The following is a 15,828-nucleotide window of genomic DNA, read 5'->3' on the forward strand; positions in this document are numbered from 1 at the left end:
GGAAGGACAATTTAGGCATCTTCTTCACTGTTGCTTAGAGTCTAATAAATTTATAAGAAATGGAAAATGGAAAAAATATATTTTACTTTTCTACTTCTGGCCATTTGGAAATTTGTCAGAACCAGTTTGTTTCAAACAAAACCTTAAACATGTGAGTTTTAAAACTACTTGTATCCTCTTGAGGAATGAATTTTGAAACTAATCTAAACATCCAACCAGTTTTGTTATACAACAACCACTTCACGTCTCTGAAGGAAATAAGATTCGGTGTAGTTGGTATGAAAGACCATGTTATATGCACTCTTTATGCCTCCATGAAATATATCAGTTTGCACCTTGAACTTGAAATACTTCCATATCAAGATTATATACTATACCTCTTGCATTGCAATGTGTGGTACTCGATTTTCTGCATCTCCAACAGGAGTGCTTGTTCTGCTATAACCTCTGTATCTGAGGCCTTCATGTGTGTCGCCAGACTTTAAAATTGAAAAAAAAAGAGCTATGCAAGTTTATCACCGTGGTGGAGAGCAGTTTGTAAAAATAGACTATTGCATACAGAGTTTTGGTGATAAGACGTCAGCATACACTATGGCAGCTCATGTTGCCCTTCTTTTTCCATGCAAGGATAGCACTGGTCCATTTAGTTTGGGGAAGGACCATGTTATCATTGATGAGTTCAACGCAAAGGTATGGTAGTCAAATGTGCTTAGGTTCTTCCTCTGAAACTGGCAATCTTACAGATAATTTTTTCTACTAAAGTTGTTATCTGATACACTTTGTTCCTTTGTACAATTACTGGTTATAGAAATCCAATATTGTAATGATAATAGCTTTTCCCCATAGCTTGAAAGAATCACTGCCATGAAAAAACTGTAAGTAAGGTAACTAGTCCCTTACTATAGAACCCTGGATACAATGTTTATACTAAGTGTCCCATGATTACTGCAAATCCATCTTCCTTTCTTTCTTTTAATTAATTTATTTTTTACAAAGAACTTTTTAATACAGTCATTTCTCATCTCACCTAGCTACCCCTGTTCTGACTCCCTCCACTGCCCCAGCTTCCTCCACCTTCTTCCTTACTCAACCTCCCCATCCACTCCTCAGAGTAAGGCTTCCCATGGGAATTCAACAAATTCTGACACTTTACTTTGAGGCAAAACAAACCCCCCCACTATATCTAGGCTGAGTAAGGTATCCTTCCAATAAAATGTGCTCCTAGATACCAGTTCAAGTACTGGGGATAAATCCAGATCCCACAGCCAGAGGCCTCACAGACTGTCCAAGCCTCACAACTGTCACGCACATTCAGTGAGCCTAATTTGGTCCCCTTAAGGGTTCTATTTGTTTCTACCTGTAATTATTTTGAAATTTGATTTTCCCAAATAAAAGTATGTTATGTACATCTCAAGTATGCAAAATATTATCTAACCCAATCAAATCAATAAAGCTTATAACGGTCATTTTATACTTTTGATCTCTTAGGCTGTATTTTTCTTAGTCAGAGTTACACAATGAAGAAGTGTGTTGCTAAATAAAATGGGTAGCCAAGAAGCTGACAGTAGATACTCTAGGTACCCAGCAGAAATTCAAATACTACTGTTCTGCTAAAGGATTGTAACAGTGACTCTTAACAATGTTGCACTGTACTCATAGGTCAGCTCCTTTCTGGACCATCATCAGGGAAGTGTCCTCCTACAGCCCATGTAACAGATAGTTACTAATAGCCAGGCAATATGCAGTGAATGAGATACCTTGGAGCACTCAGTCCTAAGTGGGATGTTTCCATCATTTCCCTCCTATCAGGGAACTCTACAGGAGAAGAAGTAGACAGCTGGAAGTGACAGGGTACACCATGTAAACTAGGACCTCTAAGCATAGTATGAACAGTGCACTTATGAACTCACAGACACTATGGTAGCATGCATGATGCAAGCACAGGTTTAAGCCAGATTGAGGACCTGGTGATGAGAGGAAAAGTGGAAAGCTGGCCCCATCCTAACCCAGAAAATTGATTCCATTGTTCCATCTGCAAATAATTTTTTTTTCAAGAAAAGCTCACTAAGAAAAAGCAAACCACTCTTAGAGGTAGGACCCATGTCCAGCAATAGATGGAAAAAACTAAACAAACTCAGTGGCATCTTCAGAGGTTGTTATTCTCATAGTTATTTTTCAGAATTTTTTCTTTAGTCTTACAAGTTCTTTGGGTATAACAGCTTCTCACTTGTGTTTTTATGGGATTTCTGTGTGTGCAAACATGTAAGTCTGTGAGTCTAAATGTATTTCTCATATGTTTATTTTGACAATTTTTCTTATCTTTTTTTTCCTATTGCTATTTATTTGTTTTTTATTTCATTTGTTTTATTACTTTTCTTTAGCTTTCTGTTTGCTTTCTATGGAAAGATACAAAGGTTGTGAGTCCAGATGAGAGAATTGGAAAGAAAATGAGATGATTTGGAGGAGAAGGAAAATTAATCAGAACATAATGAATGAAAAAATACTTTTAATTAAAGAATAAATTATATTAGTAATATAAGTAGCAATTTTGGATTGTATTCTTCCATCATGGTTTTCCTCAGTGTTAGTCATTCTCAGTTCTTTTAAAGTGTGCATTCATGGTTCACTTTGAAATTATTTCTTTGTGAAAAATATCAACTAATATTCCATATAATTTTTAAAATGCAATGTTTTATATATCTAAAAGTGATCATCTATTGCCTGTTTTAGCCAGGCAGTGGTGATGCATGTTTTTAATCCCATTACTGAGGAGGCAGAAACAAGTGGATCTCTGTGAGTTCAAGGCCAGCCTGGTCTACAAGAGCTTGTTCCAGGACAACTCAGACTATTACACAGAGAAACCCTGCCTTGAAAAACCAAAAAGAAAAAATATATATCTGTAATGTGAATTAACAGATATATGCTTGTTAATAAAACACAAATGTATTTTATCATCCTGTATTAGTCGATGCAGTTCATACTAAATTAAAAGCTTATTTACACTTGTAAACCTATTGCGTTCTCAGTTTTATTGTGGTCAACATTTTAAATCTCTTCTCTTAATAAAATTAGCTACTTTTTTGAAGCAAATCATTCCATTTGGCATACTTAATGTGATAAAAATTATTTTGATCAATTATTCTTTTGAATACAAACTGTATATAAAATACTTTGGTAAATTTAAATCATGGATAATAACATGAGTCCATATTTTACAGCAGGACTTAAAGACTTGGAATAATCTGCAATGGATAATTCTAGAAGAGTATTAAGTAAATTGGTACTCTGACATATCATATCTTTGATGGTAGAAGTTGCACAAGTAGTCATTAGAAGGATTTCATGGAAGAGGAAATAATTACAAAAAGGTTCAAGCTTCTAGTTATATAAAGAAAATATCCTAGAGTAAATAATTTTCAAGAAAATACGAGGATTGAAGCTGGCTTCTGTACTTAGATTCTGTCTGAGAATAGACTTCTGTGTTCTATCCCCAAAACTACTTTTTCAAAGAAAATCTTTAAGTTGACAAATTACATAGTTATCTTGGTTGTGGTGATCATTTTTCAATATATGTATATCAAATTATATTGGTATCTTAAATGTGTGCAAATATTATTCATCAATTATCATTCAATAAAAGTGAGGAGTGTTTTACAATATGGAAGTTAGAATTCAATTCCATTAAAATAAATTCTGGAAGATAGGTCCTCCAGCTAAAACAATATCCTATTTGACAAAGAAATTTTGTAATATTCTATTCACACCCAGATATTACTATTGCAAAATTTTCGTAAGGGATTTTTTATAGAATATAGTTTCTTTATAAGAATTCCTTCAGTGACAAGAGTCATATATGTTCTCGAGTTTTACAGTGCAATCAGAGATGATACACAGAGTGTGAATGAATAGTGAAATGACAGAATCAAAGTAGATTTTCTTGGCCTTGTCAATGTTCTCCCAGCTCAGTAAATGTTCCACCAACTTGTCATGTAAACATCAGCCTATTCTTAACCTTGGATACACCATACAGATTGCCTTAAAGGAATCTTAGAAAATCTCTAAGCTTCCTATTTTTTCTCACCTCTCTATTCTAACCCCCCAAACACCACTCATAGACATTTTTTCCTTCAGAGTTTCTATACTATTTTTCTTTTCTAAGTTTCTCCCTTCTCTAATCCACTTTACTCTTTCATCCTTAAAATGCCCTTCCATTTTGATTAGGTTAGATACTTTAAATTCTATATTTTCTAAGAACCTCAGTACAACATCTACTCCAAGAGCCAAGGAACAGACTCGAGGGGTAAAATCATTTGCAATTTAAAATGAAAGTATGATGACTGGAATTCTATGATTCCATGGTAAAAAGCCAGATGTACTCTGTATACATTACAATACAAAATGTATACATCTGTTAAACCAGATGTTGTAGAGCAAAGTAAGAGTAAGAGACAGGAAAATTTCCCAGAAGCTTTCAGACTTGCTATCCTTGAGGATATTGTGCAGTGACAAGTACAAGAGACATCTTGCATCAAGCAAGATTGAAAGTGTACTACACCCACACCCACACACACCCACATACACACCACAGAGCATATGAACATTTCTATGTCATCCTGTTTTTCTTTGCCACTATATTGTATATGTTTAGATAGCAACCCTTTTTTAACTGGGTGATTTGCTCTGTGACCTTGATTTAGAATATCACATATACACCTCCTAAACAAGCCTTCTAAATCAAGATATCTCAGGGTTAATCACTGCTAGTTCAAAAGCAGTGAGTGCTACATTTTAATATTAAAGCAAGTATAATCTCTTAGAGGTGTTATGGAGAGAATTATCACTTGCCTCAACAACAGCTACGGTCTGGGTTATTGTGTTCCCAAAAGAAGAACTCAAGAAGGAAAGGCTCAAGCAGTCAATCAAAAGAGCAATCAGATCAAGGAAAAAGGTGCAGATATATTCAATGAAATATCAGTACAAGAGAAACAGAGGAATCAAAACTAGCAGGTATGAAGCTTGGATTTCTTTTCCCCATTGTCCCTTTCCCTTGTCCCTTTCTGGACACTTCTAGGAAAGGTTTGTGGTTTGTCTTAGAATCCCATTTTCTTCAAATTTAGTCCGCAAATTACATATATAAATTGCAACCCTATGTATGGGGAGTTTAAGTATAACCAAAGTAGAAAATGAAACTAGAGAGGCCAACAGCTTGCCTGAAGAGGGGGTCTTGATATTGTTTTATTCTGGACTAGAGGAGAACTCTATCACCCACTGTTCCATCACCTTCTGTGCGGCTTCAGGAGTTAACCATGGTCAGTAACTTCACAGCACTTCAGGGCCTCATGGTCCATTCATTTTTATTTGTGTCATGTCTTTAAGAGTCTATTTGCAAGTCCCTCCCAGAGTTAACCCTCCAATTAGCAGATTCACCCCAGCATATATATTTATAATTTTAGTTATATCATCTATTCATGTTAAGGTCACAGAATAGATCTGCACCCATTTCTGTCTCATTAGAACTCTGTTCCCATGCCAGGTGGTGGTGGCACACGCCCTTAATCCTAGCACTCGGGAGGCATAGGCAGGAGGACCTCTGTGAGTTTGAGGCTAGTTTGGTTTACAAAAGAAGAATTCTGTTCCCACTGCTTTCACCGGGTAGCTTTCCCTTTACAGTATTCCAATGGTTCTTATACTTACTTATTCCTCCACAGTTACTTTTCACATTTGCATTTGCTGTAGTAAAGTAAGGAAACATGCTTTTCTTTTTCCTAAAGCCTTTATTTTATCTCAGAAGTTGGTCCTTTAGTAGTGGTATACTCTAATCTCAGCACTTGGGAGGCAGAGAGAGGTGGATTTCTGAGTTCAAGGATGGCCTTTTTTCCAGAGAGAGTTCCAGGACAGTAGCGGCTAAATAGAGAAACTCTGTCTGGATAAAATAAGAACAAAGAGGAAAATATTTACTTGCCTATAACATTATGTATTTAGAGTTCCATCACAATTGCTACCTTGTTTTACTTGCTACTTTAATAAAATATTCTGAAAAGATAACTCAAAGGAAAAAAGTTATCTTGGATCAATGTACAATAAAAGCCTACCAGAGAGGAGAAGTCTGTTGCAGAGCTGGTCATGAAGTATTCACAGTCAGGAAGCAGCTAATGATGATTGCTCATGTTCAGCTATCTTCTTACCTTTATTCATTTTGTCTGGGACCCAACAAAAGAAATGGTCGTCCAGATTTTGGGGTTCATATTATTGCCTTGATTAACCTAATCAAGCAGATTTGCCTAAAGGTTAATCTAAACTAAATATTTTCTCATGGTTTTGCCTCATGGTTTATCTTCCAAGTGATTTCAGATTCTGTAAAAGAGATAATAGATATTAAAAAACAAAATATCATAAGACAACTAATTAAAATCATTGAACTCTCCCCTACAATAAAACTCTCAGACTAAATATATAATACTCAATTTTAAAACCTTTTTGACTAATTTTAAAAGGCAGTTTATTAATTGTACTCCAGTGGAAGCTGGGTTTAGATTACCTTTGCTTTATATCTTAATTGCACTCATTGTTAAGAGACTTGAAATATTTAAAACAGTATGAATATCAACTTTTAATTTTGCATTTGTTTCTTTATTTCACAGGGTAGATCCCATTTGATATATTTCCAGTCTATGCAAATGTATTCAGTATAAACAGTTGAAATGGGTGTTGAGAAATTTAGTGTAAATTTTCCTCATTTTACTGTAATTATATGGTTGTTTGTAGCCATGAATCTCACAATAACCAAGATAAAGTGATATACACTTCTTCTTTCCAGTTTTCACCTTTTGATGTGTATGTGTCATGTAGGAATGAGTGTATACACGTTCCTCTGTGTGTGTGTCCTCAAGAGTGTACTTTTATCTGAGAGACCCAATATCGATGTTAGAAATGAAACAGTTTCCCTCAGTAAGAACCAGAGCTTGAAATTCAATTAGTCTGGCTAGTACCTTGCTCTTTAGATCCCCTCTTCCATCATTAACTTGGAAGGTCCTTGAGACTAAGAATCCTATCCTCTTGCGTGCATTGCAAGCAATTTGAAACCTAAGCCAACTTCTTGCAGCCTAACTTATGTACATTTTGAGAACATTAATCAGTTACATACTATTCCACATACGTTTTCCAAATCAAAAAATATTAGGAAATATTAGGTTTGTCCCTTGTATCCCTGCTCTCTCCAAGACCTTTATCATGAAGGGATGTTGTATTTTGTCAAAAGCTTTTTCAGCTTCTAATGACATGATCATGTGGCTTTAAGTTTTCAATTTGTTTATATGATGGATTACATTGACAGATTTTTATATGTTGAAACATACCTGCATCTCTAGGATGAAGCTGATTTGATCATGGTGGATGATGGTTCTGATATGTTCTTGGATTGTAATTGCCAGTAATTTTGCATCAATGTTTATGAGTGAGATTGGTCTGTAATTTTCTGTCTTAGTAATGCCTTTATGTGATTTGGTATCAGAATAATTGTAGCCTCAGAAAAAGAGTTTGGCGATGTTCCTTTTGTTTCTAAAGTGTGAAAAAAATTGAGAATGCTTGGTATTAGTTCTTATTTTAAAATCTTATAGAATTGTGAGCTGAAATGATCAGCTCCTTGGCTTTTTTTTTTGTTGTTTTTGTTAGGAGATTTTGATGACTGTTTATATTTCTTCAGCTGTTATAGGTCTGTTTAATTTGCTTATCTGGTCCTGATTTAATTCTGATAAGGGATATTTATCCATAAAGTTGTCCCTTTCCTTAAATTTTTCAATTTGTGGAGTATATACGACCCGATAATTCTCTAAATTTTCTCCACGTCTGTTGTTATGTCCGCCTTTTCATTTCTGAATTTGTTACTTTGGATAGTCTCTCTCTGCCTTTTGGTTAGATTGGATAAAGGTTTGTCTATTTTGTTGATTTTTCTCAAAGAACCAACTCTTTGTACTACTGATTCTTTGTATTGTCTTCTTTCTTTCTATATTGTTGATTTCAGCTATCAATGTGATTTTTTTCCTGCCATCTAGTTTTTTTGGGTGAGTTTGCTTCTTTTTGTTCTAAAATTTTACAGTGTTCTAATAATTCACTAGTGTGGTATTTTTCCAGCTTCTTTATGTAGCTATTTAGTGCTATGAACTTTCCTCTTAACATTGTTTTCATTGTGTCCAATAAATTTGGGTATGTTGTGTGGTTATTTTATTGAATTTTAGGAGTCTTTCATTAATACCTTTATTTTTTCCTTGACCCATTGATGTTTCCGGTGAACCTTGTTTAATTTCCATGCATTTGTGGGCTTTCTGGAATTAGTATTGGTGCTGACTTCTAGTTTTAAACCATGGTGATCTCATAAGATACATTGGGATATTCTATTTTTTTTTTGTATCTGTTGAGGTTTGTTTTGTTACTGAGTATGTGGTCAATTTTTGAGAAGGTACCATGAGGTGTTGAGAAGAAGGTATATTCTTTTATGCTTGGATGAAATATTCTATAGATGCTAGTTAAGTCCATTTGAGTCATAACATCTGTCAGTCCCCTTATTTCTCTGTTTATTTTCTATCTGACTGACCTGTCCAGTAGAGATGGTGGACTGTTGAAGTCTCCCACTATTAGTGTGTGGTATTTAATGTATGTTTTAAGCTTTAGAAGGTTTTTTTATTTTTTCACATGAGGATGCCTTTGTTTGGGGGGCATAGATGTTCAATATTGAGATTTCCTCTTAATGGATTTTCCCTGTGACTAATATGAAATGTTCTTCTTTGTGTCTTTCGATTGATTTTTAGCTTGAAGCTTACTTTGTTAGATATCAGGACAACTATACCAGCTTGTTTCTTAGGTCCATTTGATTGGAAATTATTTTCCCAACCCTTTACTCTGAGACAGTATCTGTTTTTGAGATTGAGGTGTGTTTCTTGTATTCAGCAGAAGGATAGATTCTGTTTTTTATCCAATCTGTTAGCCTATGTCTTTTTACAGGTGACTTGAGTCCATTTAGATTAAGAGATTTTAATGACCAGGAAATGCTATCTCCTGTTTATTTAGTTTTTGTTGTTTTTGTTATTATTTTTTCCCATTCTTGGGACTTGTTTCTGTGAGATCATCAATTGTCTGTGTTTTAGTTGATGTAGCCAACTTCCTTGGGTTGGAGTTTTTCTTCTAGTACTTTGTGTATGACTTGGTTTGTGGCTACGCATTGGTTTAATCTGTTTTTTTTTTTTTCATGGAATATCTTGTTTTGTCCTTCTATGGTGATTGAAAGTCTTGCTAGGTATAGTAGTTGGGGCTGGTATCCATGGTCTCTTAATGTCTGTATAACTCTTTACCACAACCTGGTTTTTATTGTCTACATAGAGAAGTCAGATGCAATTCTGCCTTTATATGTTACTTGGTCTTTATCCTTTGCAGCCTTTAATATTCTTTCTTTATTCTGTGTGTTTAGTGTTTTTATTATTATGTGGCAAAGGAACATTTTTTTTATCCAGTCTATTTAGTGCTCTGTACGCTTCTATAATTTTGTTAAGTATACTTTCTGTACTTCCGAGTTGAACTTCTTCTCCTTCTTCTATACCTATTATTCTTAGATTTGATCTTTTCATGGTGTCCCATATTTCCTGGATATTTTTGTTAAGATTCTGTTAAATGTAATATTTTCTTTGACTGATGAGTCTATTTCCTCTATTGTATCTTCAGCACTTGAGATTCTATCTTCCATCTCTTGTATTCTGCTAATTATGCTTACATTTGTGGTTCCTGATTGTTTATAATCCTTTTGATTTTTGTTTTCTTTATTGTCTTTATTTCAGTTTTCAAGTCTTGATTAGTTTCTTTCATATTTTTGGTTGCTTTTTCTTGGTTTTCTTTAAGGGATTTGCTAATGCCTTCCAATATTTTGTTTGTCTTTTCCTCCATTTCTTTGAGGGAAATTCTCATTTCCTCTTTAAAAGTCTTAACATTCTCCTGAAGTTATTTTTTGGGTCATTTTCTTCTGCTTCATCTATATTTGGTTGTTCAAGTCTTGCTTTTATAGGGTTTCTAGATTTTACTGGTGTTGTGTCGATCTTTGTAGTGTTACATGTGTTCTTACCTTGTCTACTCATCTTTCTCTCTAATTGTTGTGGTTGCGGCTGTCTGTGACTCTGGTAATTAATCTTCTAGGTACCAATGAGTCCAAGGCTCAGATGGTTGCTCCTTGTGGTACAGTGCCATGGCTTTAGCTACCCCATTGGTCACTCTGTGTTGCTGAAGGTTGCTCATTACTCCTGGGGGTTTCTCTGCTCCCATGGAGTTTGTTGTCTCAGGCCTGCTCTGGTCTAGGTTGCTGGATCAAACTGTTTCTGTAAATGTCCCTGGTCTGTATCTGCTCCTGCAGAAGCCCCTGGCTTGGGGAATGGTCCTGCAAAGGTTTCTGGCTCTGATTTTCTCTTTTGGAGGTCCCAGACTAGAGTGTACCAGGACCCACAGAGAACCTGGCTCAGGCCAACTGCCTCAGAGGTCCCAGAATCATGCCTGGACCTGTAGAGGTTTCTAGTTCCTGCCTAATCCCTCAAAGGTTCCAGACAAAAGCCTGGACCCACAGAGGTTCTGGCTCAGGTCTACTCTCTTAGATGTACCAGACTCACGTACAGACCTATGAGGGTCCTGGCTCATGTCTCCTACCTGGAAGGTCCCAGAATCACACCAGGACCTGCAGAGGTCTCCGGCTCTGGCCCACTCATCAACAGTTGTTTACCTGTACCTACGCTTGTGGAGTTTGCCTCCTCAGGCCTATTCTGGCCTAGGTGACTGGCTTCATTCTGCTTCCCCAAATGACCCTGGTCTGGATCTACTCCTGCTCTGGTGGAGTTCACGATCCCAGACCTGCTCTGATCCAGGTTGTTGGCTCAATCCTGCCCTTGTGTAGTGTGCTGCCTCAGGTCTGTCTGCTCTGGGCTAGGTCAATGGCTCAATTTCCCTCTTTGACTTATAGTCATATCATCATGCAAAATGCATTTAGTCCAACTTCAAAAGTCCCCATAGTCAAACCTTTCTTTGAGATAGAACATCAAAACTGAAACTCTCTATCTCAGTCCAAAATGGCAATCCTGCCTCCAGGAAATCACAAAATGAGACTGTCAGGGAAATATTCTTAAGTTTAGGCTCCATGACAGTATATGGCTAACAGAGAATGAACTCAATGACATCTTTGGAGTCTTTGCCTCATAATATTGAATAAGGCATTTATTTTCTACCTTGCAAATCCTTTTAATATTTGTTTTTAAGTTTTGGATTTTTATGGGATTACTATATGTATGTGTGTGAAGATGGTTGCTAAAAAGAAACCCCACATTAGCTCAGAATTGAATATAATAAAGGGTTATTCATTTAGGGGTAGACACACAGATCAGAGTCCTCTGCAGAAACAGGGGCAGAAACTGAATCCAACAGCTGGAAGATAGAGGGAATGTGAGATTTACATTGGCATTTATAGTATAAGAGGCCACGACCAAGTGGGCAGGTAACTTAAAGATTACTGGCTGTAGGATTTTCTACAGCATACGTATGTGTCTCTACATCTATATCCTTAGTCAATCTGCATGTCACTAAAGAGGTCAGGTCCTCCAAAACAGTGATGCTTACAATAAAACATTGGCCACTTTCTCTGTTTCTCTCTGCCTCTCTCTCTCTCTCTCTCTCTCTCTCTCTCTCTCTCTGCATGGCTTCATATCTCAGCCTTCTGTGAAGTAGAGTTCTAGACCTATGCCACAATGCTTTTTGATTATCACATTTAGCCTAGGTGGTTTCTAATATATCCAAAGTAGTTTTTCTAGTGATTTCTTGCTTTGGCTATTTTTCTTGTTTGATTTGGTTTTTTATTTATCCTATTACAGTTTATAGTTTTTTATTATTAGTTTTTTGATTTGTTTTGTTTTTAAATGATGGGAAAACTCTGTTAACCAATCACATTGAATTGGGGGTGTGGCGACGTGGGCCCCAGGGAAGAAAACCTGGAGATTCAGGTGTGCTCCCTCTCTGCGTGAGGTGTTTGCCTGACCCGTTTGGACATCGGAATTTTTAATCCAGTCGCATGAGTTTCCCCATTTTCAATTATCAAATTATAGCTGTTGTTTTGAGCTAGTCTGGTTATTTTAGCGTACCGGTTGAATACGCCTTCATTTAAAGGCATAGTTTCTCTGTTTATAGTTGGTTGCTCTAGAACTTGCTCTGTATACAAAGCTGGCCCTGAACTCACAGAGATCATCCCACCTTTGACTTTTAAGTGCTGGGATTAAATGCCTGAACTACCACTACCTGGTTTGTTTAATTTATTATTAAAAAATAACATTACCAACTATTGACTTACATGAATTGGCAGGCATTATCTACCATGATCAATGCACAGATCTCAAGTAATTGTTATGTAAAATATTCTCCTTCTGAACTACTGATAAGAAAATTTTTGTATAATCCTAAATGAAGTCTATCTGCCAGCCTCCAAAAAGTCCAGGTCCTCCCAAATGATAATACTGATAATAACACTGGCTTATCTCAACTATTTTTAGCGCTGTGCTTCAGCCTTCTGAGTAGTAGTGGTCCCATCCCATCCTACACCACCATGCCGTTTGTTCATCTCACTGAGCCATGCTGATTCCTAACACAGTTCATGGAGTTAAAAGCCAAAAAAAAAAAAAACCCATAGGATCTGTTTCTCTTTGTATAACACATTCTGATACTCAAGTTTCTCAAAGATGTTTTCTTCAACCTATTCGAGTCACCCTTTTGGCAGACTCTGTCAGTTAGTCCATTTTGTGCTGTGCCAGCTGTTCTAGTGGATACTTATGTGGGTGACAATATGGGAGTAAAGAAAATGTGAAGATTAATATCAAAGTTGTTTTAGTGTAGTTGTTGCTTTAATTTTTAGTAAGTTTTCTCCTTAACCAACTTAACTCAGACATGAAAAAAAAACCTCTGAAATCATAATATGCATTGCACTTATTGACAGATTGGGTCAACTAAGAGTAGAAAATAATGACATAAATGTAGAAATGGAGATATTCAGAAGACATCTGTAATTCTTATTTAAAGAATTTGAAAATGAAGTTATCATAGAAACTAAGTGTTCAGGGGGATTGACACTGTCCTCAAATCTTTTCTTCTTACATAATTTAAAATATGATCAGCAGTGCCTTAATATTGAATATAGGGATAATAAATAGAACTTATGCTGGTGAGGAAGTTCCTGTGAACGCATTTGGTAGACACTGAACACTTTCAAGAAGGCCATTAAGAATCTGCTTGCACTAGACTAACTCAGTATCCTTCCTTCTTTCTCTTTTGCACTTCTTTTAACAAGTCAGTCTTGGACAGAGGAGTATGCTCTTAAAATGCAAATGAGGTCCTTTTATTTCCCTTTTAAACTCTTCAGTGGCTTCATTGCTTGTAAGGAAAAAAAAAACTACACTCCTTTGATCAATAAGGGTGACTAACCTCATTCTGCTAATTTTCCAACTAAACATACTGCATTCATTGCTGGAGTGCAGTCCAGTGCCACGCACAGCTTCCTATATTTCTTTGTTAGAGCCTCCTGATTCTTTGTCAGCACTCTTTGCACACAGTTCTTCACATTTCCTTCAGTCTAAGCAGTTAACACACATGCCATATCTCTACACAGATCTTTGATTTTTCCAGTCACAAAAGAGGAGCCTACTTTACTTTGCATACACATATACATGGGCATAAACCCATATACATATAGACTAAGCTTGATAGTGATGAAAGTTTTGTTCAAACATATGAGTAGCAGTTTCACCTTTCTCTTCTTCTAAAATGTTTTATGCAATTAATCCTGAATATGTATCTGTGTATATCTTTAAATTTTTCATCAACTCTCTGGCTTTTGAGTTTCAATACATACATATAATTTGAAAAAATACAGAAATGTAATTTGCTTTGTAAAAACATTTTCTGATTTGCATAGAGAGAGAAGTAGTGGCAAGTGGAAAAGCCAAGGATCAATACCAATGCCATGACAGGCTCCTAATAGACCTGCCAAGGTCCAGGCCCCAGTTTCTGTCCACTGCAACTCAACAAGCAGTTATTTAAAAACTGCAACCCTGGAGCAACCAATCAGAGGGTACCCCATAGCCTTCTACAAGCTTAAGAGAACAAAGATAGCTTCTCGCACCCTGCTGCTATAGTCTCTAACAATAAAACCACTAACCGATTGTATAGCAACCCCTAAAGCTTTATATTTAAACCCCACCAATTAGCATCCAGACTAACTTCCCCTTCTTGGAATTCCCCTAACTTTGCTTAAAAGAAGTTTGCCAGCTTCTCTCAGGTTTCCATTTGCTCATTTGCTGAGTGATTGACCCCTTGCATGCATGGAAAAAAACAAAACCTTTCATTGATTGCATACATTTTTGGTGCTTTCATGGACTCCAGCACATATGTTCTGATACTTCTATAGAACATGTCACTGTTTCTCTTCCTATGCAAATCAACCAATCTTGCTTTATCCAAATAAAGAACAGTAGAGAAGGGTTTCCACCAGTGAGAAATCACCTTGAGATTTGAGTTCAGGAAAGACAAAAAGTATATAGGCAGTTTTAGTTTCTCTTAAAGTATATGGTCAGTTTAGTTTCTCTAAACATATATGACCAGTTTAGTGTGGGGGCAGATATTTTGTTAGACAAGTTCACTGAGATTAGTAAAACCCCAATCAGTAACATTCACTCTATCTTTCTTGCTTTTATTCTGTATAGTATTATATCCAAAATCTACTATACAGTCAGATACTTCACGGGATTTTTTTCTTATCTATCCTATGCTTGTGTTTTTACTCACTTTTACTCCTCAAAGAACTTCTCTAAATTTCCCTCATCTGTTCATTCAACAAACCCCTGTTATATAGTTCTATGGACTGAAGCATACAGTACATCCCAAAATAAAAGCACACACACACACACACACACACACACACACACACACACAAACATTTCCTGTCTTCTGGGGGAAGAGCTAATTACAAGAAGAGGAAAAAATAGAACACAGAAACTGTATTATTTAAATCATTGTTTGGCCTATAAGCTCTAACTTCTTATCGGCTAGCTCTTACATTTTAATTTAACCCATTTCCATTAATCTGTGTATTGCCATGTGTCAGTGACTTACCTGGTAAAGTTCCCAGCTCCTGTCTATGGCAGCAGCTCCATGGCTTCCTTCTAACTCCGCCTTTCTCCTCCCATGCTATAGGTCAAGCCAGTTTCTTTATTCATTAACAAATAAAAGCAGCACAAAGACAGAAGGAACTCCCACACCAAGTGGTAGCGGCAGCAATGACAGCACCAGAAGTAGCACCCTCAGCAGCACCAAAGACAGTACATGAGAGACCCTGAGCAGTGAAAAGAGGGGATTTATATTGGGGAAGAGGCTTGGAGCATTGTGGGAGTGAGGGGAATTCTAGACTTCTCAGGTTGGAATTGGATTCCTACTATGATGTAAGGGAATTTCCAGGCATGAGGGGGAATTCCCAACTGCCAACAACTGCATGAGGGGAATGCCAAACCTCTAGGTGCTCAGTGGTTGGTCTGTTTTCCCTGCTTAGGGACTGGCTGGTTTTGTGTCAGAGGCAGAAATGACACTGATTCTGGGGTCAAACTGTGTTTCTTTTGTTCTTTTTACCCTTTTGACTCTAATAATGGGGACATAGTGAATAACTTTGGTATACTCTGAATCTAGGGGTTTAGAGTTTGGTACTGTTTTCAGGTCTGGTGACTTTTCTCTGACTCTAGTTTTGGGAACAAAACATCTATGACCCTGGCTATGACC

The 15,828-nt window shown here is 36.5% G+C and overlaps 1 long non-coding RNA gene across 1 annotated transcript; it reads right to left on the bottom strand.

The window, feature by feature from the left end:
- Positions 1 to 4,277: 4,277 nt before the first annotated feature.
- On the bottom strand, positions 4,278 to 15,429 carry LOC146890747 (uncharacterized). Its single transcript, XR_014998268.2, has 3 exons — positions 15,172 to 15,429; positions 6,093 to 6,354; positions 4,278 to 5,923 (listed from the first exon to the last, which is right to left on the bottom strand). It is a non-coding gene; the product is annotated as an uncharacterized LOC146890747 (long non-coding RNA).
- Positions 15,430 to 15,828: the final 399 nt, after the last annotated feature.

The sequence above is a fragment of the Myodes glareolus genome, chromosome 18 (genome assembly GCF_982192425.1).
Source record: "Myodes glareolus chromosome 18, mMyoGla1.1, whole genome shotgun sequence".
NCBI lineage: Eukaryota > Metazoa > Chordata > Mammalia > Rodentia > Cricetidae > Myodes > Myodes glareolus.